Source organism: Schistocerca cancellata, chromosome 1, assembly GCF_023864275.1.
Source record: "Schistocerca cancellata isolate TAMUIC-IGC-003103 chromosome 1, iqSchCanc2.1, whole genome shotgun sequence".
In the NCBI taxonomy this organism is placed as follows: Eukaryota; Metazoa; Arthropoda; class Insecta; order Orthoptera; family Acrididae; genus Schistocerca; species Schistocerca cancellata.
The window spans coordinates 685,850,340-685,874,704 of record NC_064626.1 but is presented as its reverse complement, the minus strand read 5'-3'; the positions used below and the strand labels follow the sequence as shown (position 1 = coordinate 685,874,704).

General features: G+C 44.0%; 1 protein-coding gene and 1 non-coding gene across 7 annotated transcripts in view; one reads left to right on the top strand and one right to left on the bottom strand.

The window, feature by feature from the left end:
* The window catches only part of LOC126184325 (sodium/potassium-transporting ATPase subunit alpha), a 669,161-nt gene that overhangs the window by 135,673 nt on the left and 509,123 nt on the right, over window positions 1–24,365 (bottom strand). The window lies entirely within an intron of this gene.
* Trnas-cga (transfer RNA serine (anticodon CGA)) lies at window positions 16,436–16,510 on the top strand. The gene has a single exon. It is a non-coding gene; the product is annotated as a tRNA-Ser (tRNA).

Below are 24,365 nucleotides of genomic sequence, written 5' to 3'. Positions count from 1 at the left end.
CTATTTTGCGTGCAGCCCCCCTGTCATCAGACACCAGGCCGCCGGCAGTGCAAGGGTTTCGCAGTAATCCCAGGGAGGCCATACACGGACGGCATGCCGCTCAGGTTTCAACCGCTGCGCCCACCAAACAATACTGATACAACTGCAAGTCTTACTACTGAACGATCACGTCTCTTGCTCTACTGCATAAAAGTAATTACAGCGTCCTGAAGCAGGCACTGGCGCATGCTACATCTTTGGATGATAATAATTGCGAAAAAATACATTATAATATTAAATAGGAAAACACGTCCTAATAGTCTGAAAAATTACGTTTATTTGGCCACGTACCGTTTAAGATATCTCATGGAGATGGCATAAGAATCCTAAAGCCAAGTCGTGATAAAATAAATACAGGATGGCGCAGATAAAAGTAGCCGTGTAAGCATAAAGGAAATGCAGTGAAATTACAGCAACGAAGAGCTGAAATGTGCTAATCAGCTATTTACAATGAAAAATACATTTATAGAAAACGTTGAACGTAACACCTGCAGTGTCTAAGTTCCCATGTCTATGGCGACCACTTACGGCTGATGTTGCTTTTCGGTTCCTGTATTGTGCGTTGATTTGTTTCGTATACATTGTTCTTTAAGTATCCCCACAGGTAAAAATTACTTGTTGCTAGATCCGGCAAGAGTGGTTCGTTTCTCAGTGAGGACATCATGGACTCGTTCCAGGGTACCTAAGACGTTTGGTATGTTGCTCAAAAATGGTTCAAATGGCTCTGAGCACTATGGGACTCAACTGCTGTGGTCATAAGTCCCCTAGAACTTAGAACTACTTAAACCTAACTAACCTAAGGACAGCACACAACACCCAGCCATCACGAGGCAGAGAAAATCCCTGACCCCGCCGGGAATCGAACCCGGGAACCCGGGCGTGGGAAGCGAGAACGCTACCGCACAACCACGAGATGCGGGCGTTTGGTATGTTGCCTCATCTTGCTGGAAGAAGCAGTATTGTCTTTCATATTCAGTGAGTTGCGCACAAAATGTATCAAAAATTTCATTATAGGCATCCGTGCTGAGGGTTGTGTCAAAAAATACCGGTCCAATGATGTGCGTTCCTGTGACATCGCACCAAAAGCCAATTTTTTCATCATGGGGTGGTTGCTGGGACACAGTGTTGCCCCGTACCTCGTGTTCTGTGAATTCACATGACCGGAAAGATGAAACCATGCTTCAACACTCATGATGTAATGGAAAGTTCTAACAAACCACTGTTGCTGTAATTCAAAAGCTACGTGTAGTAATCTGCACGTTTCTGACTCTCATCCTCCCGTTATTGCTGCACAACCGCCACACACTATGGCTTCAAATTACGACTTTTCAATATCCGCTGGCAATTTCTACTACGTAGATGCACCTGTAGGGCCAATTTACGGAATAATTCTTCGGCGAATATCTGCAATAACTTTTGGGGTGTGAACTGAAGGAATTCTTTGTCGTTTTGCATGTTGCAAAGATCCACAGGTGTGCCAACTTTTATCCAGACTCTGTATTGCTCTCTTTGCTAGTATTCCTATATCCGGATACTTGACCCCGAAAATTTCGCGTGTTTCCTTAACTTGTTTTCACATATACTTCCCCAATTTCAATTCTTTCTTCTGTCGAGAAACTCATTTTGCAGACCGCAAAGAGAAATGTCTAGCGTCACTGACGAAATAAACTGAACTGCTGACAGAAGATCTTAACAATGGATTACTGCATAATACTCTCCACCGTTGTAGCTGCTTACTCACTTCATTTATGTTATTGTGCAGCGAAGCAAAATTCAGTTAAAGATACAGTGTAGCTCTCAGTCAGGCAATAGTATAGCTGAAAGGCACTCCTTGGTAAGCTGAGCGATTATACACTAATCCAAATGTTTCTCCGGCCATGGAAACAGGAATAATGATAATACCCAAAGATCAGCAATAACAGTATTACCATTGTCGTGGCATCAGACTGTACAGTTCTTGGCAGAGGTGACTCTTAAGGTTCAATACTAGGAAAGTTTCTGAATCTGGTACCAACATAGTCAATTACTCGAGTGCCGAGGAGTCCCCCTGACTCAAGCCCTAAAATACCTGTTTTTGACAGTTCTAAGTTTTTAGCACGCTATTCTATACCGTCAAGATATGTGTTAAGTAAGAAAAGCAAACTTGCAAATAACGCAATTTATCAACCAAACCGTTTAGAAAGCGAGGAAGATGCTAATAACAGCACGTAAAGAAATGTTTCGCGTCCTTATTTCTTCAAATCCTTCTTGACATCCTCGCTGTAGGTGAACTTACGTTGTAATGCTGTATGCTAGAGCACTCTAGCGACACATTTACGAGCTGCTCACGGTTTTACTACATTGAATATTCAAGGAATTAAAACTATACTTTTAACTGTATCAATACATTAATATTAAACATCGATTAATGACACATCAAAGCATAATACAACGGTACATACACAGGAACTGGAGAGTAAAAGTTCAGTCACACCGCCGATTCCCATTCGTTGTAGGCTGCGGAAGGTCACAATCGTGTGGCTGTTGGTACGACTTCCTTAGGCCAAGTTACTTAAGCCTTCTGGATGCCCATTAAAGTTGTAGGCCCCCTATCTCTTGCTATAAATGGAACTAACCGGAATTTCAAGGCGTTGCCCTAAGACTTACTGCTACCTGTTTGAAAACTTCACTCTATATCAATAGTTCTAAACAGGTCGAATTTCATTCTTTGAATTCATGGGGAAACATTGGAAAGGCTTCATGATAATTTAACTTTTGTATTATGTTACTGAAACACTAATTTTAATATTTGTTTTTCGATGACTCCGCTCCTGGACCTTTACGTACAGAAAATGGGAAACAAGCTGCCGATTATGGGAATATGGCAAACGACGGACTGTGATGAGCTTAGCATGTAGGATCGGATATCGCGAAAACAGCGATGCCCGTAAATCGTTCGCGTGTGTTTTGGGTTAGAGTCCTTTGAACGATATGAGGATGGTGAAATCGCTAACTGGTGACAAGACGTTACAAGTCCATGTCTTATCCAAGAACGCGAAGCTAAATAGTACGTACGCATCGCCGTTTTTCTGTTCACTTTCACAATAGCAAGATTGCGAGTACTTTTATTTGTTATTAATGTGTAAGCAATTACTGTACTCCTATGTACGGACTTTATTAGTGACAACGACGTCACAAAAATAGTGGAGATTGTTGAGGAAGTTCTCTAATGAGGGCAATCATTCGGAATCACCCTTGTACATGGCGGTAAACTACTATAAAAAGATATGGTGGACTCGGAAACTCCACGGCCAATGCAGAATGTGTGCATATACGTCGCTTCGGCTAGCGCAGCAAAGACATTACCACCCACAGTATAAGACGTATGCATCCAATTGCTTTTACTCCTGTGAACACAGCAACATATTTGCACGGTTGGTGGGACTTGCTTAGCCAGATCTCATCTGAACTAGTTCCATGAACAGCTGGACGACTGCTTTCAGAACTCAGTAAACAAGCGTGGACTACGGCGCATCTCCAGCAGAAACAAGTTTTGGAACGTCCGCGTCTCAGGTCTGTTACACAAAAACTGGAGCTCCTGTTGGCCGACAGGGTACATTTTCTTGAAAGAAATACAAAACCCTGCTGAAAAGTAACGCCTCTGAAATTTTTAGTCTGTTTTCAACATCGTGGGAGGTATTACATGTCACGCATATTACTCGCTTGATTTTCCCGCTTCGTTAAAGCAAGTTGCAGCCCTCTGCCCCTAGGTGTAACAAGACGGTGTGTAACGTAACTGTGTCGGTACGTGAGAAACAGCGTGCTGGAATCGTGTTTCTAACCGCAGAAGACGTGCCTCTGATTGAAATCCACCGAAGACAGAAAGTTGTGTACAGTGATGATTACATCAACATCAGTCGCAAGACTTTGTATTATAGTAATGAAGGAAACGGTGGAACCACACTCAACATGTCTGACAGCTCGCAGTGGACGATCGTGTACAGCAACCGACGAGACTCATCGCAATCTGGTGGATAAACTCGCCAGAGAAAATCTTCGCTGAACACAGGCACAGCTCTCGGGTAGGTGTGACATACCATGAGAGCGTGTACGAGCTATTATTTCAAAAACAGCGGTACAGATAATTGTGTGCGCGGTACATGTCTCGAATGCTCACTCCTGACATGAAACAGAGGATGTTGAACATCTGCCAACAATTTCTTTTGCGTTTTGAGAGTGAGGGTAATGATTCCTTAATAACACTGTGAAAGGTGGTGAATGCTGAGTTCACCATTTTGACCCCGAGAACAAGAGAGTATCAATGGAGTTCCCCCACAAAGAATCGTCGACGCCACAAACGTTCAAGACCGTGCCATCAACAGGCAAAGTTATGCTCACAGTGTTATGAGATGTTCAGGGTGTGGTACATTTGGAATTCATGCCTAAAGCCACCACCATAAACCCTGCAAGATACTGCGAGACCGTAAAAAACCTGAAAGCGCGAGGAATTCGTCCACAAACAGAGCACCACGTCCTTCAATATGACAAGACCAGATCACACACGAGTGATGCGACATCTGCAACAATCCATCTCCTTGGGTTCGCTGTCGAGAGATCATCCTCTATACTGTACCCACTGGGCCTTATCCGATTTTCATATGTTTCCAAAACTTAAGAACACGTTTGATGACTCCACTTAACTTAGTGATGAAATGGCGCAAGCAGAGGTGAGGTTGTGGCTTCGTCAACAAAGTCAAACACTCCACAGAGACGGTATCAACAAATTGGTCTCTCTTTGGCTGAAATGTGGTCGTCGTCATGGTGACTACGTCGACGCCTTTCTGGGTGAGAACGCCTGCGTCGCACAACAGAACTGGAGACCAACACACGCCACTCAATAGAGAACAAGGTGAGTCTCAGTATCTACGGAAGCGAGTTGAGATACCGCTGATGTGATCTCAGAACAATGTAAAATGAAGTCACGTCAAGCTAGGAGTTTTTCCGATGTATTCTTGAGGTAACAAACATTGGCTGGATCTGAAGAGAACAACAGCGGAAAAACTATCAGGTGACTGACAGAAACGTAAATGATTATCAGATATCAGCTGAAGACTAACAGGTTGAGAAAAACTTGATAATAAATTCCTTCTACTGACTTCACAGCATTTTGATTGTGCCAATGTGTATTTCGAAGTCAAAGAATCATCAGGCAATACAGAGAGATATGATCAAAGTTTGCCTCGGCCAAACCGTGCCTTACACACAGACGTCACGGGAATTAAATTCTGTACCAGGTAAGATACAATTAACGTCACCAAATACCTAGCTTGCATATTCAGAGAAACTATTGTAACTCCAAGTACCGTAAGGCCTTCAATTAAAAAATACTTAGTCTGACAGCGGTTAGAGCCGCAGTCGAATGTAGCCACTATCGCGTGATATAAGCACTATGTAGGTTTACATCTACATTTGCGCTACGTCTAAAAAATGAGATTGTCAAAGAGCAAAATGGCTAGGCAGGAGGGCAAATCAAGGCTGTAGGAGCATGCATAACTAGGGGAAAGATAGATGCCGCCTATTGCAAAATTAAAGAGGCCTTTCTAGGAAAGAAAAGCAGTTGTATAAAAATCTCAAGAGCTGAGATGGCTAGCCAGTACTAAACAAAAGAAGGAAAGTCTATGTACTTGAAGAAAATGTTATAAAAACAGAAGAAGAAGTAAGTGAAGATGAGATTGGACACATGATACGGCGAGAAGAATTTGACAGAGTATTGGAAAGCCTATGTGGAAACAAGACCCCTGGAACAGACAACGTTCCCCCATAGTTATTGAGATTCTTGGGAGAGCCAGGTAAACCAAAATTATTCCACCTGTTTTGCAAGATATATCAGACAGACAAAAGATACTCTCATAGTTCAAAACGAATGTAATAATTCCAATGTCAAAGGCGACAGGTACCGGCAAGTGTGACTAATACTGAATCACCAGTTTAACAAGTCTTGGCTGCGAAAAAGTGTCACGAATTGGGAAATTACACGGTGTCCTAAAAAGACGTGATCCTCTCTGCCACGGTCTAAATAACTCTCCGATAATATTACTCTACCACAGTAGGCGTGAAAGTAACCATATTATAATTAGTTTTCTTTATTTCTAGCTTTTGCTTCCCTCTATAAAAGCGGATGCTGTTACCGTTTTCAGTTCATTCTCTTGAGTTATCTCTTGCATGACAAGAATTTGTGGTATGCATAATACCGTATTTATTTATTAAAGTACGAAATAATTGAAGATTATTGGTACTATGTTGCAGAAGAAGAATAAATTGATGTTGTATCCCCCCAAAAAGTTGATATTCTGTCCACAAAAAAATCCTTTTACGAACTTATAAATTGTATTAGGAAAGCTGTGTGTATTATTGCAGGGGACGTACAAATGATTTATGGTGAAGGAAATACGAGAAAGGAGGTAGACGTACACACACCTTCTTGTTAATTGCAGTGGAATGTCTTCGTCTTTTCCGATGCTGAATTAGTATCTACGGCTTGGCAAGGCATCTAGGAAGCAACTTTATCACAATCACTTAATGTTGTGGCAGATAAGAGAGTAGAACCAAATGAACTACGAAGCCATATGCGGAAACCTGTGTTAATTGCCCGTAACTGCTAGGATACATCTAAATATAATAAAATACCATATGTAAACAAGAAAGAATGGTGGAGGTATATTACGACCCCGTAAATAAATTACTACGATGGAAAATCATGAAGAAGCATACAAGTATGAAACAGAGACTAAATTTGCTCTCTTTATTATATGGAGCGTGATCGTATGCTTTCCATTGTTTAAGGAGAATTTCTCAGTTCCTGAAACGCCTGCGGAAGTTTCTACCGACAGTCAGACGCCCACTGGGGGCGGCGTCTCTTTTCGCGTGGCCAGCCGCCGGCCTTCTATTTGCAGCGCGACGGACAGAAATAACTGGCCACCCCTGACCTACTGTGTGCCCCCTGCCAGCGGCTCATTCGTGCATCGTCGGCCACACTCGGCGGCACTCGGCTCCGCCGTCCTACAAGCAATCAGTTCTCGCGTGTCGCCTCGCCTCAATGAGTGACGGCATGGCGTTTTTATGAGAGGAAAAGACTGGTATTAGTTTACAGCGTTAAGAAAAAAACACACATTAATTCCAGCGGTCTGACAGCTATTTTTTGTTTCTTGTAATATATTTTCCGCAAGTAATCATAGAATAGGAATATCTTTGGCGTGAGCTAGCATACTGCGTCACGTGACTTATGACGGCGTTGTTTACATTTTGAACAAAAACTGCAACTTCAATATTGCACACATACGCTCTGTTTTTACACGTTTATTTATTAGTATCGGAAGTGGTGAAAACGGCAGCTGTTACGGATGAAAATCGAAACGAAAGAAGAACACGTGACGAGGAGGCAATATATGCTGGCGAAAAAATCACGTTTTTGCATCTGGCTGCTCACTCAATAGATGTTCGTACTCTCTGTATCATAGCAGAATTTGTGACGAACAATGACGCAGTGCATAGCGCTTAAGGCGTATCTGAAAACTGTAATTTATAGACATACAAAAAAATAGTTTCGGAAAGTTTTGTGGCTGTATATGAACTGCACAAGCTGCATGTCTTCTTTAAGTAACAGAGCATGAGTGAATATCTTCCTCTGCATTAGTCATTTCTTTGCCCACAGCTTTCTCTCGGCTTTCTTTCGCTGTGTTTGCTTCAAAACAGCCAAGGCAAACCCCTATTTGAGTGCCTGCGTAATACCAAACGGTGTCTCGTGTAACATAACCTTTATGAACGGAAGATAAAGAAATCAGAACCAGCTAGTTCGCTGAGGGCAGACGGTCATGGTGTGTGTAGGCAACCACGAAATTGGTCAGTCAGTTTCTCGATAAACTGCTGTCTGTGAAGGGCCCTTTAGCAAGTATGTAACTGTAGCAGCATTGTGGAATGAGTGGTTATTCATGTTTTAGAAGTTTTGAACGCTGTATTGTGAATAATCAGAGGAAGTGAAAATATATTTTAATAGATATAGCGGAGGATTTAAACTGCAAGATTGTAGCCGATAACGATCTTTAGCACTGGATTAATTTACCATGTGAAATAAACAGCACTTCACTCCGTACTGCTTCATGCGTACTCCGATTTTGTGAAACTGATGGAGCTACCAAGAATTTAACTGTAAACTATTGTCAGTGCAACATTGAAAATTAGGTTGTCTGTACGTTAGTAAGGAAGAAACGGAATGAATTCTTTCGGGGTGCGTCACAACGCACAATGGAGTAAAACCGTCACTGTTTGTAGTCAGATTTTCATTCGAAATGTTTCTGTGTCTTGTAGACAAAAGATTGTCACCTACCGCATGGAAGATATCGATTACCTCTGCAAATCAGACAAGGCAAAGGATAAGTGTAAAATGAGTGTAGTGAGTTCAGCAGTTTGGCGGGCAGCTCGTCGCGAGCGGCCGAGGTAAGATGTCACGGAGGAGGATTGTAGTCTTCCTCAACATAACCATAGGAACAGTTTCCTTTTCATAGTATAGTAGTATAGTACAGTAAATGTCGTTAAGGAATTTTACTACCTGGGCAGCAAAATAACCAATGAAGTTAAAATCTTCTGGGTTATTAGGCCGCGTCATGTTACTTCTAAAATGTTCGACGTTTCGACCCCTCTGCTGGGATCTTCCTCAGGATCTTTTGGTGTCTATTGCTGTTCTAGCAGTAGTGGACACCAAAAGATCCTGAGGAAGATCCCAGCAGACGGCTCGAAACGTCGAACATTTTAGAAGAAACATGACGCGGCCTAATAACCCAGAAGATTTTAACTTGAGTGACAACGGCCACGAAAGCCTGCAGACTTACATAAAATAACCAATGATGTACGGAGCAAGGAGGACATCAAAAGCACTGGCAAAAAGGGCATTTGAGAAAGAAATTTCTGAGAATGTACGTTCGGAGCACAGCATTGTATGGTAGTGAAACATGGACCGTGGGAAAACCGGAAAAAAAGACAATCGAGGCATTTGTGATGTGGTGCTACAGACGAATGTTGAAAATTAGGTGGACTGATAAGGTAAGGAATGAGGAGGTTCTTCGCAGAATCGGAGAGGAAAGGAATATGTGGAAAACACTGGCAAGAAGAAGGGACAGCATGACAGAACATCTGTTAAGACACGAGGAAATGACTTCCATGGAATTAGAGGGACCTGTAGAGGGCAAAAACTGCGGAGAAATACATCCAGCAAAGAAGTGAAGACTTAGGTTGCAAGTGCTACTCTAAGTTGAAGAGGATGGCTTAGGAGAGGAATTCGTGGCGGGTCACATCAAACCAGTCAGAAGACTGATGACTCAAAAAGAAGTATAGTAATTACGTGAGAGGGCCTCCACAGTCCGAAAGTGACTGATCCTCTAAACGCTTGAACTTCCCACGAGGTCGATTGTTGAAAAAGCAGTTCAGACCAAGCGGTAATGTTCATCTGTACAGAATATCTTTTCCTAGTGCTAAGGGAGATAAGGAGCTACCAAAGAGGAAGACCACTGTGAAATAATAATTTAATAATTGCGTACAATATGTCGATTGGACTTCCATACATATGTTCGGATATTCTGATGATGGAGTATGCAGCTTATAATGTGTACTAAACCATCAGATGGCACTCCAAAACCTCTAAATTTTACAAGCTATGATTTTAGCTATTTCCCAACTAAAGGTCTGCACACTACCGGTCGCTCAGTGTTTCGGTATGACGTACACTATATCGACGCCGTGGCTGAAGTCTGTGCCGTGGAAGGGCTCGGTGTGATTTGCATAGCACGCTTGGCAGGGCAGCCAGCAGACTGAAGTGGCAATGCGAGTCAGCACGGAGTTGAGGGGTGTCCTTGCAGTGAGCTGCGTCGGCGGGACACACTATCCACAGTTCAACAGCCTACAACGCACCACATCCGCCGCGAGATGTGGCGTGGCTGTTATTCCTCCCGCACTGAAGTGCAACGTCCGACACGTTATACGCTCTCGAGCAAACAAATACGAGGTCGACATGTTTCACAATTATGCAATCATTTCTGCGCATTCCATAACGTAAAACACAAAATGTCGTACGAGGTGGAATCCAAAATTTTCGGGACTGGTGCTGCCATCTGGAACATGGGAGTAGTAGATCTTTGCAGGGCTAGGTGGCGAGAGCTGCATATCTGATGAGTCAGTGTGCGAAGTGGCATTCAGCTGGGGGACGTGTTGCATGTCCACAGTGATTTTCGTAATACTCTGTGTTTGGTGTGTGGCGATTTTACGATGGATCCGTAGACCTTCGTCAGACCGCATCTGATGATCCAGCCTTCTTGTCACGGGTTATCATCGGCGACGAGAGCTGGATTTACGGTTATGACCCAGAGACAAAGCAACAGTCGTCCGAGTGGAAGAGGCCGGGCTTTCCAAGACCCAAAAAAGCGAGACATGTGAAGAGCAAAGTGAAGAGTATGAGCAAAGTGAAGAGTATTATCATCGTCTTCTTTGATACCAAGGGAATTGTGCACAAAGAATTCGTCCCACCCAACCAAACAGTGAATTCCACGTACTACTGTGAAGCTCTGCGACGGTTCCGTGAAAACGACGGCCCGAACTTTGGCGTCAAGAGAACTGGCTGCTGCATCATGACAACGCGCCCTGTCACACGTCCATGCTCACCAGGAATTTTTTGGCAAAAAACAACATGGCGGTTGTACTCCACCCACCGTATCGCCAGATTTGGCACCTTGGGACTTCGCGCTGTTCCCAAAACTGAAACTCAAGTTGACACTCTAGAGAGGATTCAAGAAGCATCGCTGGCGGTGATAAACACCCTCAAAGAACAGGCCTTCCAGAAAACGTTTGACCAGTGGCAGAAGCGCTGGGACCGGTGTGTACGTGCGGATCGAACTACTTCGAGGGTGATGATGACCATTAGTCCAAAGGTAAGGTTTTCAACATATGGCAGCACCAGTCCCGAAAATTTTGGATACCACCTCGTATGCAGACAACCACTTTTACTTTTCACAGTGAACCATATCGACTGTTTCTGTAATAAAACGTCTGAAGATGCGCCGTGACGTGCACGTCAACAACGTTGGACGGACGTTATGTAGAACACAAGCATGAGAAGGACGCTGCACACAAGAATAAAAGCAATTTCTGGAAAGTGATATGCATAGGCGTTACTGTAAGAAGCGTAACTGGGCTATACATCGTTGTTAAAGGCGGAGGAAAGAAGGAGACCGACGTAAATAACACATTAATCGCCGTACGTGGGCAGAAGACTGTCGAATAGTGTCGTAGACACATGGAGTTGGTATGGGGGACTTAAATCTGACAGCGCAACAAAAGAACTGAAGTAAAAAAAATGGAAGCTGTCGATGAGATAACTTCGGAGCTACATTAATCTCACTTACATACAGAAAACATGAAGTTAGTGTGGTACCCAAAGTCTAAGAAGTAGAAGTAGCTGGCTGCGGTGGCCGTGTGGTTCTAGGCGCTCCAGTCCGGAGCCGTGCTGCTGCTACGGTCGCAGGTTCGAATCCTGCCTCGGGCATGGGTGTGTGTGATGTCCTTAGGTTAGTTAGGTTTAAGTAGTTCTAAGTTCTAGGGGACTGATGACCACAGCAGTTGAGTCCCATAGTGCTCAGAGCCATTTGAACCATTTTGAAGTATAAGTAGCACCGTATTTACCGAAAAGAATTATGGTGACAATGCCAAAAACTTCACAAACTGATAGATATCGGTACTCTCATTCTGTCAGTTTGCTATATAACACCAGTGAATCGTCGATTCAAATGTTACGTAAGAAAAAACAAAAAACAAAAAAACAGAAGGATAATCTGTTCCATTTCAGAGACTAAAAGTACTCAAGCAGAAATTTTGAATCTACTTTTAACAATTGTAGAAATAATTCAAAACGGGAGTTGTGAGACGTACAAGTAAGGCTTATACAATGAAAGCCGGGTTACGATGCTCAGAATTACGACGAATTACGCGCGAATTAATACTGCCACGCGAATGATTTGCAGCATCCAATTAAAACAATGGAGACAAGTGGACAGTCACAATAGACACTCACATGGGTAAAGGTCAAAATGCGCTTTCGTACTGCAGAGGTTTAACTTGCGCACCGAATTGGCAATGAAGATCTGTTTAGAATATGCTTATAGCCAGAGGAGAATACGTATCGCTGCTACGTTTAGCACATACAGTATTGTCCTCGTGAGAAAAATAAATATAAGGGGCGATCAAAAAGTTTCCTTTTGCTGCAGCGTATATGCAACATAGTCCGACTCCGATGCGGGTGTATAAGGACCGAGATGCTGGCAAGGAATTCGCGTGGCATTCGTGCCTTTCCAGCGTGCGTGTGGTAAATGTGAAAACGTGAACTACATGCTGGCAAGGAATTCGCGTGGCATTCGTGCCTTTCCAGCGTGCGTGTGGTAAATGTGAAAACGTGAACTACGACGACGTTATTACCAAATGCGCCCAAACAGGACCAACGTGCTATTATACTTCTTTGGCTGCCGAAGGAGAAGCATCGGTAGACATTCATGGGAGAATGAAGAATGTGTACAGGACAGCACGTCTGTCGAAAACCACCGTTGTAGAATGGTGTGCTGGAAAGGTAATTCTGATTACCAGGGCCCATTGCTTATTGATTTCAATGAATCTGGTGTCTTCATCACTGGGACACGGTATTGCGCAACGCTGGAGAAATTACGGCGCGCGATTAAGGCGAAACGTTCGGGAAAACTGCGACAACGAGTATTGCTGCTTCAGGATATCGTACTTCCCCATGTCGCAAATGTAACGCAGGAAGTTAGACGAACTCTGAGTGGGAGCCGCTCGAGCGCGCTCTCTACATCTCCGTCCAGAGTGACATACGATTATCACGGCTTCACTCCCTTAAAAATGGCTTTGAAGGGAGGGCGATTCCTATCGGTCGAGTATGTGCAGCGGGCAGTTACTAACTTCTTCTCGCAGCAGAGTACGGTGTTTACCAAACGGGCACTTCAACCTGCTGAGTCGGTGGGGATGACTGTCTCCAATGCTCATAATCGCCTCTTATATAGCGCTTAGATGACTCTTTAAATATTATTGACGGTTATATTAGTACGGAATTATTTTGATGACAATGAAAAGAAGAACAAAAGTGATAGGTATTTGTGATAACCTCCGGCTAATGACTGCAGAAGAGCCGGCCGAAGTGGCCGTGCGGTTAAAGGCGCTGCAGTCTGGAACCTCAAGACCGCTACGGTCGCAGGTTCGAATCCTGCCTCGGGCATGGATGTTTGTGATGTCCTTAGGTTAGTTAGGTTTAACTAGTTCTAAGTTCTAGGGGACTAATGACCTCAGCAGTTGAGTCCCATAGTGCTCAGAGCCATTTTTGAACTGCAGAAGAGGGGGGGGGGGGTGAAACCAGTGAAAATATTATACTAACTAGGGAGCAATATCGTATTATTAGATGGTTATAGGAATGAAGACAAAGATAAGGCTGTATCAGGCGAACTAAGCTATCTTTAAGAGTAAAGTTTGATCGTATCAAACACTGGGTTAGAGCCGAGGAAGAATATTCCACAACAGCACATTTTGAACACTGCATTATGTGTAAGTAAAAGTTGGAGGGTACGAAAACCACACAAGGAAGCTATAAGCTTCCGGAATATGGTGATAAAGAATATGTAATGTGACGAATTGTGGGGGAAGGAATTAGGGATACAACACCGGAGAAAACCTGCTACCGAGAAATTACTGTCACACTCGTATACACTATAGATTTCAGTCAACGTTGCGTATGAAGTAACAACCACGATATTATAAGAAATGGCAACAGCGTGAAAGCAGACTAGGCTGATGACTAACGAAAGAGAGAGAAAAGAAACAAAACACATCGGCACATTGAAAGAATTTTTTACGGCATTCGATAACATCGAACCGCCTTGTTCTACAGTCTGCTGGTAACAGTTTTCACGGAGAGGAATTCGGGAGTGCACGACTCAAAGGCCGGCCTGCGCTGTGGCGCTTCCGAGTGACAACTCCGGTGCACGGGGGTCAGAGGCCGGCGGGGTCACACGTTCCTGTCCGTACACGGCACACGCTACACCACGAGAACGGGCTCGGCCTTCGCCTCCGCCTGCAAAACCTGCCCAAACTTTAACGGATTTTCCCCACGCAAGACATTACGGCTCTCAAATGTTCGATACAACGTGTTTATTTTTACTAAGTTAGTAGTATACTGATCGACGTTATGTTAGTTCTCGAATTTCAAGATGCCTTAACGAATTTTACTTAATCTGATGTCAGCGGCGAATATTTTGCGTATCATTACTCAAAACAGTTCCCATAGAAATTACAACTTCGCCGAATTTTCTCAGTTATTCGTTGGCGTTTAGCGCAATGCCCGGTTGTTCCATTAGTGGGGTAGCAGTACCAGTGTGTATCTACAAAGGTGACTGTCGAGATCTTCAGTAGTAGATAAGTTTTGCTTTTAGAGACAACCTTTATCAGGTTATTCAGACACATGTGCAGAATGAAGTTGCACTGGTTTCGAAAAATTTGTTGAAGCACTTAATATGACAGTTGTAGTAATGACGAAAGTCTTTATTTAAATCCCTGTTAGTAACAGAATTTTACTGTAATCAGTGGCTAATTGCGAGTAGGACTCGCGCTCTGAGGGCTCAGTACAAACTTAATTACGTATATAGATGGCTCATCCATCCCGGGTGTCAAAAATCTCGACAATTTTTGCCTCTGACCGATATCGATACAGGCAAGACATCCGTCCCCTGAATTCCAAGACTTTCCGAAATGTTTTAATTCCAAGTTTTAAGTCTGAATTTTTTATATAATTTCGCGTTTGCTATTATAATTTTTATTTTGTTTTATTAATTCTGAGGCTTCATTAACATGCTACGCTGACTAGCAACATCAATTGTTTTTTCCTTCACTTGTACTGTAAAACCTTACTTCCTGTCAAATTTTATGATTCTAGATCATAAATAGCCGTATCTCTTGATTGCAGTGACTCAGAAGCTTAAATTTTTTACACCACCAAGGGATCACAGACCTTGATATTTAATTTAAATTTGAAATTGATATGTCTATCCTTTCCTGAAACTAAAAAGCCTTAACACACACATGCACAGACAGGTAGCAAATAACAAAAATATTTTAACAACTTCGGACTTTTTTTCCTTTACTTGTACTGTGAAACCTTGCTTCTTTCCAAATTTAATGACTCGAGGTCAACAGTTACCCTAAAGATTTTGATGTGAGAGTTTGCGAGTATCAAAATATGCGACCCCATGACCGTATCAGTTGACTGCATTGACTTACAAGCTTAAACTTTTTACACCGCAGACGGACCGTAGACCTTAGTACGAGACAAGAATTTCAGCTTCATACGTCTACCCGTTCCTGAGGAAATGGACTCTTAATAAACAAAGGGAGGGGCAGGCAGGCAGAAAGACAAACGACAAAGTGATCATATAAGAGTTCCGTTTTTACCGATTGAGGTATGGGACCCTAAAAACACGAAAATGTAGTTTGATGATGTTTTAAATTATGTTGCTGATTTTGACTGTCCACAATCGTGTATCGGCTTCAAGAGTTTAGCAGAAAATCTTAGTTCGCCGCCCACGCTTTAGCTCAGTGGTTGTACATTGGGCCTGGTACACGTGTATCAAAACCTACTGCGGAGTGACATAAACACACAGAATTTTGTGTGTTACTGGATAGACTCAAAGACTCAATAACAGTGTTCTGCATATATGATCGAGCAAGCCTGCGCACTGGTTAGGACAGAGGAGTCGCAATCTGACCAACATGCCTCGTTTTGGTGTTTCAGTGGTTTCCAAAAACGGCTCGGAGATCTTATCTCAGTACTGTCCAACCCTGGTTCATGCTCCACCTCTAATGACCTCATCCTGGAATGACGTTAACTTCTAGCCTTCACTGCTTTTGGACATGCGACCATGTCATGGTATTGTTACCAGTATATGTGCAGTCGTCGGTGCCGGATACTACAGCACCAGCTAAGGCAGTTTTAGAATGGAATTTTCACTCTGCTGCGCTGATATGAAACTTCCTGCCAGATTAAAACTGTGTGCCGACCGAGACTCGAAGTCTCGACCGAGTTCGAGTCTCGGTCCGGCACACAGTTTTAATCTGGCAGGAAGTTTCATATCAGCGCACACTCCGCTGCAGAGTGAAAATTTCATTCTAGAAACAACCCCCAGGCTGTGGCTAAGCCATGTCTCCGCAATATCCTTTCTTCCAGGGGTGCTAGTCTGCAAGGTTCGCAGGAGAGCTTCTGAGAAGTTTGGAAGGTAGGAGACGAGGTACTGGCTGAATTAAAGCTGTGAGCAGGGGGTGTGAGTCGTGCTTGGGTAGCTCAGTTGGTAGAGCACTTGCCCTCGAAAGGCAAAGGTTCCGAGTTCGAGTCTCGGTCCGGCACACAGTTTCAATCTGCCAGGAAGTTTCATAAGGCAGTTTTCATCACATTGTTTTGTTCAATACCCAATACTGCCATTATTGGGCGGTACCTCGAGTCACGTATCTCCGGTCTTATTAATAACTGCTAAGCTGCATAAATTAGTGCGTCGTGGGCCCTCAACAGACTAGCTGTAGTAAGGGCGCAATAAGTTGACTGCCGGTCCCTAAGTACTGATCGTTGAAAGTCGGGATCATTCGGAACATTTCGTGTCAATAGATCTATTTCAGAATGTTGCCAACCTCAGAGATCTAACAGCTGTGGTGAAGCGTTGGTTTTACTACGTGCGCTAATTACTAATAATAATACTACTAGTACTTAAATTTAAATACGCAACCTGAAAGTAGGACAACACCGCAAAAGTTTGATAAATGGTTTAAACGCCAATTTTCCTCTACTGATTGCATCGTATTACAACAGCCTCAATTTAATTTCATATTCCTCGCTACGTAAGTGTATCGCTTTTGAAGACGGGCGTTCACAAAATCATGTTACTTATCTGTCAGAATTTTTACCATAGGAACTGATAAGTACGAGTTATCGGGGGAACACAAACGATAAAACATACCCTCTGTCACATCCAGTAATCTCACAGTGCCCGCGCTACTCATCCCTGCACCCTTGAAACAAGCAGCCTACTTTACTCACCTTACGGCCGAATTCACCAAAGTGAATTACAATTAAGCATATTTTAAAATATTTTTGTTTGTTACTGAGGAGGAAAACTACACCCTTAAGAAGCTATTAACGTTAATGTCGTTTCTGAATCGGCCGTTAGTTGCTAGATACGTATTATTGTAAAATGCGGCCAAGGACCGTGGGCTACACAAACACTTGATTCGGGCCAAATGGGACCCGCAGGTCGCTGTATGACGACCACTGGTAAACGGTAAACGGCAATAAAGGAGCCAACGATAGAGGTAAATCCTTTCACTAAATAGGAAAGAACAATCTAATTGCTTTCTCTCTCACTTAAAAATAACTGTGAAGGAAAAAGAATATGTGCTGTGTCAGGTATAGATGCACTTACACTGTTCATGGAGGCTCTCTGTCATTCCGCTTTATTTCGAACTCATACAACGAGAAAGCTTACTTTAATTGCCGGCCGTTGCGACCGAGCGGTTCTAGGCGCTTCAGTCCGGAACCGCGCTGCTGCTACGGTCGCAGGTTCGAATCCTGCCTCGGGCATGGATGTGTGTGATGTCCTTAGGTTAGTTAGGTTTAAGTAGTTCTAAGTTCTAGGGGACTGATGACCTCATAGTGCTCAGAGCCATTTGAACCATTTGTAAGCACATGGCCATCGTCTGGCGGTCCATTCTTTGTAAGCAACAGCTTGTTGTTCTAAAAACAAAAGAGCTCAGAAGAGACAGTGTGGTTCCACATGCTGCCACGGCTGAGTGGGAGCGAGAGAAACGGTGGCGTGGCGTGTCCACGCAGCGCGCGGCGTCGCACTTCCCGGAACGCTCGCTCCGCGAAAACCGCAGCCGCCCGGAAACCGACACGGCAACGTAGCGCAGCGCAAAGCGCGCCGCACGGCTCGCTGCATGCCTCAGTGGCGACTGGCGACCGTCCTCAGCACAGCGCGCCAGTTCCCGTTACCCGCTGCTCCCCTAAGCCGCCTGCCGAACTGGTAGCAGTGCAAAAGCGCCGACAGTGGAATGTGGCGAAAGTCGTGGTTCACACGGAGCGGACGTAAACATCTCGCCGTCTATCCTGTAAAGACCTTAGCGCTCATGCAGAAAGATATACACGAGTTTTGATGACAATAATGATGTTTGTATGTAAGTCTGCAGGCTTCCGTGACCGTTATCACTGAAGTTAAAAATCTTCTGGGTTATAAGGCCGCGTCATGTTTCTTGAAAATCATCGACGTTTCGATCCCTCTGCTGGGATCTTCTGGTGTCCACTACTGCTAGAACACTCTAGCATCTTCTGATGTCTAGGATCTTCTGCTGTCTAGGATCTTCTGCTGTTCACTACTGCTAGAACACTCTAGCAGTAGTGGACAGCAGAAGATCCTGAGGAAGATCCCAGCAGAGGGGTCGAAACGTCGATCATTTTAGAAGAAACATGACGCGGCCTAATAACCCAGAAGATTTTTAACTTCAATGATGATGTTTGGTTTGCGGGGCGCTCAACTGCGCGGTTATCAGCGCTCGTACAAATTCCCAGACACAAAAAGAAAGCCTTGGTAAAGCTTGGTCAATGTCGTATGCCGATTGCTGGAAACACAGGGAGAGTCGTGCGTTTATTGTTGGCAGGAATAACGTTCAACCCCGTAACTGAGCTAGATTTTCTTCTTGCGCACATATTATGGTGTTTCCTTCTTGCGATGCGAGAGTGTCGTAAACGGGGGGCAAGAAATAGCTATGTTTCCTGAGTTTGTGGTACAGTCCTAGAGCTATTTCATAATTGTCAAAATAAAATTAGCCTATTTTCGGAATATCATTTACGTAACTACTGAAATAACATATGATATCACATTAAGATTATAATATTCATATTTGTAAACTTAGTTTGCCTTCACATTAGGGTTTTTGACATTAATACTTGGCGTTTGATGACGATGTGTGGCCCGATAAACAGGAAAACTGATTAGCACTACAGGAAAGTACGAATGGATACGGGTATTTTTGTGTATTGCTTTTTTATAGTAATAAAAAAAATACAAAATTACGACGGAAGAATACATTCTCCTATCTAAGAAGTTTGATTACAGTAAAGGAACGAAGGAACTGAAGCGGGAGCCAGCTAGTGTCGTCTACTGTGGGCGGACACAGAGCCGGATTGTTTGCAAGCAGGGCGAGCGGCCGGCGGTTACATCAGCCGGCCAGAAGCGGCCGGGCCCGGCCACGAATGTTGGCCGGCAGGCGGCGCGCGACGCCAGCTGCGGGCCCTGGCTGCGCGCCCGGTGACGCCCTGGCTGCTTCCAACGCCCTTTCAAAGGCTGCCTTCCGGTGGCTGCCAGCCTCGTCCTAATGTTGCCGCTCCCACAACGCCGGCCGCCGGGGGCTTCAGCTGTGAATTATTTTGTTACACAGCACGAAGGCCTTTTTCAAACTAATATCTGTAGTTGTGTCCGTTGTTTATTTGCAATCGATTCGGAAACCTTATACGGCTTCATATTCAGTCACAGGGGCAAAGTTATGAAAATGGCGTACACACGCAAGTATACAGGGTGGACCATTGATCGTGAACGGGCCAAATAACTCACGAAATAAGCGTCAAACGAAAAAACTACAAAGAACGAAACTTATCTAGCTTGAAGGGAGAAACCAGATGGCGCTATGGTTAGCCCGCTAGATGGCGCTGCCTTAGCTCAAACGGATATCAACTGCGTTTTTTTAAATAGGAACCCCCATTTTTTATTACGTATTCGTGTAGTACGTAAAGAAATATGAATGTTTTAGTTGGACCACTTTTTTCGCTTTGTGATAGTTGGCGCTGTAATAGTCACAAACATACGGCTCAATTTTAGACGAACAATAGGTAACAGGTAGGTTTTTAAATTAAAACACAGAACGTACGTACGTTTGAACATTTTATTTCGGTTGTTCCAATGTGATACATGTACCTTTGTGAACTTATCATTTCTGAGAACGCATGTTGTTACAGCGTGATTACCTGTAAATACCACATTAATGCAATAAATGCTCAGAATGATGTCCGTCAACCTCAATGCATTTGGCAATACGTGTAACGACATTCCTCTCAACAGCGAGTAGTTCGCCTTCCGTAATGTTCACACATGTATTGACAATGCGCTGACGCATGTTGTCAGGCGTTGTCGGTGGATCACGATAGCTAATATCCTTCAACTTTCCCCACAGAAAGAAATCCGGGGACGTCAGATCCGGTGAACGTGCGGGCCATGGTATGGTACTTCGACGACCAATCCACCTGTCATGAAATATGCTATTCAATATTCCTTTAACCTTACGCGAGCTATGTGCCGGACATCCATCATGTTGGGAGTACATCGCCATTCTGTCATGCAGTGAAACATCTTGCAGTAACATCGGTAGAACATTACGTAGGAAATCAGCATACACTGCACCATTTAGATTGCCATCGATAAAACGGGGGCCAATTATCCTTCCTCCCATAATGCCGCACCATTCATTAACCCGCCAAGGTTGCTGATGTTCCACTTGCCGCAGTCATCGTGGATTTTCCGTTGCCCAATAGTGCATTTTATGCCGGTTTACGTTACCGCTGTTGATGAACGACTCTTCTTCGCTAAATAGAACGCGTGCAAAAAATCTGTCATCGTCCCGTAATTTTTCTTGTGCCCAGTGGCAGAACTGTACACGACGTTCAAAGTCGTCGCCATGCAATTACTGGTGCATAGAAATATGGTACGGGTGCAATCGATGTTGATGTAGCATTCTCAACACCGACGGTTTTGAGATTCCCGATTCTCGCGCAATTTGTCTGCTACTGATGTGCGGATCAGCCGCGACAGCAGCTAAAAAACCTACTTGGGCATCATCATTTGTTGCAGGTCGTGGTTGACGTGTCACATGTGGCTGAACACTTCCTGTTTCCTTAAATAACGTAACTATCCGGCGAACGGTCCGGACACTTGGATGATGTCGACCAGGATACCGAGCAGCATACATAGCACACGCCCGTTGGGCATTTTGATCACAATAGCCATACATCAACACGATTTCGACATTTTCTGCAATTGCTAAACGCTGCATTTTAACACGGGTAATGTATCACGAAACAAATACCGTGCGCACTGGCGGAATGTTACGTGATACCACGTACTTATGCGTTTGTGACTATTACAGCGCCATCTATCACAAAGCGAAAAAAGTGGTCCAACTAAAACATTCATATTTCTTTACGTACTACACGAATATGTAATAAAAATGGGGGTTCCTATTTAAAAAAAACGCAGTTGATATTCGTTTGATCTGTGGCAGCGCCACCTAGCGGGCCAACCATAGCGCCATCTGGCTTCCCCCTTCAAGCTAGACAAGTTTCTTTCTTTGTAGTTTTTTCGCTTGACGCTTATTTCGTGAGATATTTGGCCCGGTCACGATCAATGGACTACCCTATACACACTGAGGTGACAAAGGTCATGGGACGCATCCTAATATCGTGTCGGGCCGCCTCTTGTCCGGCGTAGAGCAGCAGCTCGATGCGGCATGGACTCAAGTCGTTGGAAGTCCCCTGCACAACACTGAGCCACGCTGCCTCTACAGACGTCCATAGTTGCGAAAGCGTTGCCGGTGCAGGATTTTTTGCACGCACTCTCTCAATTATGTCGGGTGATCTGGGTGGCCAAATCATTCGCTCGAATCGTCCAGACTGTTCTTCAAACCAATCGCGAACAGCTGTGATCCGGTGACATGGAGCATTGTCATCCATACGTGAATGACTGCAAATGGTCTCCAAGTAACCGAACATAACCATCTCCATCAATGATCGGTCCAGCTTGACCAGAGGACCCAATCCAAGTAAACACAGCTCACACTATTATGGAGCCACACCACGTTGCACAGTGCCTTGTTGACAACTTCGATCGATGGCTTCGTACCGTCTGCGCCACACTCGAACCCTACCGTCAGCTCTTAACAACTCAAACCGCGACTCATCTGATGAGGCCACGGTTTTCCAGTCGCCTAGGATCCGATCGATATGATCACTAGCCCAGGTGAGACGTTGCAGGCCATGTCGCACTGTTAGTAAAGGCACTAGCGTTGGTCGTCTGCTACCACAGCCTGTTAACGACATATTTCGCCGCTCTATCTTCACGGAGTCCCCGCTCGTTGTCTCAGGGCAGCATTCTCGCTTCCCGAGCACGGGGTACCGGGTTCGATTCCCGGTGGGGTCAGGGATTTTCACCTGCCTCGAGATGGCTGGGTGTTGTTGTGTCGTCTTCATCATCATCATTCATCTCCATTACGGTTTGAGAAGCGAATGGCAAACCACCTCCACTAGGACCTTGCCTAGTACGGCGGTGCGGGTCTCTCGCATCGTCCCCTCTGTTACTGAGTATCGGACTTCATCACCATCATCATCATCATCATCATCACCTTAACGGATACATTTCTCGTACGTCCCACATTCATTTCTGTGGTTATTTCACGCAGTGTTGCTTGTTTCTTAACACAGATAACTGAGTGCAAACGTCGCTGCTCTCTGTCGTTAAGTGAAGGCCGTTGGTCATGCGTTGTCTGTGGTTAGAGGTAATGCCTGAAATTTTATATTCTCAGCAAACTATTGACACTGTGGATCTCGGAATATTGGTGGCCTGCCGCGGAAAATATAGAGCTACATTTTTCTCATTTACAGCTAAAATCATTCGTACACCAGAAATACACAACCATCCGATCAAGACTGAGTCACAGCCTCCAGAGCAAAAGCTTAAAAACGACATTGGCTTGGTCGCCTCCTCTTTATATTGATGTGGACAATGAGGGACGTCAACTAGTCTCTATTGGGTGTCGCAAACAATAAAGCGTCACAAGACCCTAAAAACCTTTCTATGTTGCAGCTCTTTTTATTTTTCGTGATTGCTAAGGAAAACTGCAGAGGAACTCTGTCTTATGCAGGACACTGTTTTAAAGTTGTCTTGTTATGCAAACAAGTTTCAGGGCTTTGCATGTTATTTTCAATGGTTTTTTTTGTTTATTTTCTTTCAGAAAAATTATTGTATGCTAAATTTTGTGTAGTTAACACGTAAAAATAATTTTTCAGAAAGAAAACAAACAAAAAATTCCACTGAAGATAGAACATAAAGTGCTGAAACAAGTTAGCGTAATTACAAAACTATAAAACGGAGCCGTGCATAAGGTGAAACTTCTCTCCAGTGTCCCGTCACAACTCAGCTTCTACTCTACCAGACGAAACTGGACTTTTCTGTCGAGATACATAGCAAAATACCTCCAACATACTGTGGTGTCTATCCCATTTGCTTGTAGTAATGGCTTTCACTGAATTACTTCTAGGGTAATATGAATCACTTTTATTTTGTCATCTGAGTTGGTTTACTTTAAATAATGGGTTTAATTATCAATGATAAATAAGTATGTGTGTGTGAGGGGGTGGGGCGGGGGGGGGGGGGGGAGTGAGTGAGGGTACATGAGTCTTAATTAACTTGGGAGGCGGAAATATTTCATTGTTTCCTTGCGTTTCTGCTTGTAATGAAGCTGCTCTCATATGAACTAAAATTATAAAAACAGTAAAATTATGGAGAGTACATTTCTCCTATCGTCTGAAAATGGGAACGCTATGTACAGATTGGGGTACAGTCGTGTAAACAATAGCGATGCGCAGCTCAGGTAGCGTATTCGATGTCAACCAAGGCACAACATGCATTTCGTGGCATCGCCAGTCAAAGTGTGCTGGCGAGTTAAACGTGAAGAAGGTTCCCTGCAGCGTGTTCTCCACGGCAGAGCGTCAGATTCCATTCTTGAACCACGTTTAAGGCCATGCTAATTCACTCATTATACAACTCTCCCAAAATCACTAGTCTTGCGAGATTGCAAGGAAGTTACGCAATTTAAAAAAAGTTCGATGAGGAGAGGCGGGTTTTGGGGGGGGGGGGAGAGGAAATTATACTGTTGGATTAAATATATATGTCAGTATGTTCGATCTTTATCACTGGACCGCTGGCTGTAAGAAATTAACTCTGGTTTCAGTTTCAGTGCATCATGTAATTCTACTTTGTGGGGTGTTTTCAGATAAATGTGACATGGAGCTTCGATACATTCAGTTCCAAACTTCAATTGGTTTGCCCACCGCAGCGAGAGCTACATAGGTTATAAAACATTGTAAATGTTCTTCTCTCAAGACCATTGTA